We start from the raw sequence: 2,924 nt of genomic DNA on the forward strand, positions 1-2,924 counted from the left end.
AGCCCTCCATATACAACCTGCAGCTCCTGGGAGCTTGAGAGTCCCAGAAGAAGGAACCCTGTCACATTGGCCATGCCAGGTGACCCTCACCACCTGTCAGGTTGGTAAGTAAGAATCGTACTGATACACAGAACATTCAGCTGAAGAAGTCAAGTAACAGCTATAAATATTTCTGCATTTACTTAAAAATTTACTCTTTATTTTTTCAAGGTAAATTAATTCCACAAGTAGTTTGCAAAGTTGATTATAAGCATTTCTCCTGGTCCTAGCCTGAACCTTAACATGTTACAGGGAAATGCAGACATGTTCCCGACCACCTTGCATTTGTATCTATTATTCTGCTGTGCTTCATGGTAAATCCTTGCTTTCAGATAAATGTCCAAAGTCTCATTTCTTTGGAGTGTGTTAGTATCTCTAATATTCTACACGGAAACAGAATGTCCACTGTCATATGTTATTACAATCATAAGCTCATCCTTGTACTAAATAACCCAACATAAGGGAATAACATTTTCTCTACCCTTGTGGATATAAACAAGGAAACATAAACAAGAATTTGTTGTTCAATGTCTTATTACCTTGGGGTCATGCAATACTAATATATTGAATATCTCATTTACTAAGAAAAGAAAAATGGAATTATTAATGAAATACCTAATTGACTTATTTTTTTCAAAATACCACACCTTTGAGTAGACACGTGAACACACTCTACAGCCACCTGGTTGGTAGGCTTCCTGGTGTCTGATTTGTTCACAGACCAATCTTGAGATGTCACCGGGACAGAACACGTTCTTCATATGGACCATATCTCATTTACTAAGAAAAGAAAAATGGAATTATTAATGAAATACCTAATTGACTTATTTTTTTCAAAATACCACACCTTTGAGTAGACACGTGAACACACTCTACAGCCACCTGGTTGGTAGGCTTCCTGGTGTCTGATTTGTTCACAGACCAATCTTGAGATGTCACCGGGACAGAACACGTTCTTCATATGGACCGAATGTCTCGACCAATCTTGAGATGTCACCGGGACAGAACATGTTCTCCATATGGACCGAATGTCTCTATCATGACTGCAACTCACCTTTTAATACTATTGAATATTGTCTTTCAGTGTTTGGGATATTTCCTTAGATGACTAATTACTGAGGCAAACTTATTCATTTCTTCTTTACTGAAAATATCAGAAAGTGCCCCATATATTGGGTCATCAGAAAAGTCATGACGTGATGAGAGCTGAGAGCTAGTGATTTCAGAGCTAAGGTGATGAAGATGTTCTGCTGAAAATTTACCTAGTAAAGCCCCTGTATCCTTCTCTCTGTCTTTCTCTGTCTCTTTCTGTCTCTCTGTCTCTGTCTTTTTATTTGTAAAATTATTCTTTAAAAATTTTTTCTAAGGTAAAGTGTTTTCTTGACTCTGAAATCCTCCTTTTTCCTGGTAATAATCTCCTTCCTTTTCCCCTACCACCCAGGCAAGCAGAAAGGGCAGGCCAAAAGAAGACGGAGCCCGCCATTAGAACTGAGATCTAGTGATTTTGAGTGGCACAATTGCATATGCACAGTTTTCACTTTTTGTCTTTTAAAATTAGCAAGTAAATAATTTTTTGTTCATTGGCTTGCTTTTTCCATTTTTCTCTTTTTCCTTTCTCTTTCTCTGTTTTCTTATCCTTTTTCTTTTACCTCATCACTTTGCTCTCAGCCTCCACCCACTGAGTGTCTAGACAACCTAAGTGAAGAGTTGCCAAAATCCAAATACTTTCTGGGTCCACTGAATCTGTGACAGGAAGGGAGAAAAACGCAATGCCAAAGAGTTTGCAGACCACATCCCTTGTGCGCCTCTGATCACTCAGATCTTCTAGAAATTAGGAAGAAATTAATAACCCATCAGATGACTAGAAATCACCACAGGGGCACAAGAAACATGTGAAACCAAGAACATACCTCACCCCTAAGGGAAAAGAATAACTCCTCTCCGTCCGCAGACGGTACAACGGAATACATGAAAATGTCTGATAAGGAATTTAGAGTTTTCATAGTGACAAAGCTAACAGAGAGGGAAGAGAAGAAAGACAATGAACACTAGAAGAAAAAAGCTGATGAGTTCTAGGAGGTGAGGAAGTTCTTGCGAGAGCTGTGATAGGAAATACACACCATAGATAAGAATCAAATGGAACTGTTGGAGATGAAGGCTACAATACAGGAAGTAAAAACCTCCCTTGAAAGTATTAAAAGTAGACTAGATCATACAGAAAATCAAATCTCAAATATAGAAGACAGGATCTCTGGGCTAATAAAATCCACCACAAAGACTGAGAAAATAATCCTCCCCAAATGAGGTTAATATACAAGAAATACTAGTTACCATTAAACATCCAAACATCCAGATAATCGGTATTCCAGAAGGTGAAGAGAGTAATAAGGACATTGACAATTTATTCCATGAAATCCTGGAAGAAAATTTTCCAAACCTAAAGAAGTATTCAAAGATACAGACCCAAGAAATACAAAGGACCCCAAATAGAATCAACCCAAGATCTTCGCCAAGACACATTATAGCCAGACTGACCAAAAACACAAAGACAAGATACTCAGACCGGCAAGAGAGAAGCATCAAGTTACCTACAAAGGATATCCCATCAGACTAACAGTGGACCTCTCATCAGAAACAATGCAAGCAAGGAAAGAATGGGAAAATATATTCACAATGCTGAGTGAAAAACAATTTCAAACAAGAATACTACATCTGGCAAGATTATCCTTTATATGGGAAGAGAAGATAAAAACATTCTCAGATGGGACCAGCAGTTAGCGTAATGGTTATGTCACTGGACTCCCATGTAGTCGACCACGGTTTGAGTCTCGAACCCGGTGGCTTAAACTCATGCCGGGTGCGTGTGCGTGCATGCCCAAGATCCC

This window comes from Tupaia chinensis, unplaced genomic scaffold (genome assembly GCF_000334495.1).
Source record: "Tupaia chinensis unplaced genomic scaffold, TupChi_1.0 Scaffold000295_1, whole genome shotgun sequence".
NCBI lineage: Eukaryota > Metazoa > Chordata > Mammalia > Scandentia > Tupaiidae > Tupaia > Tupaia belangeri.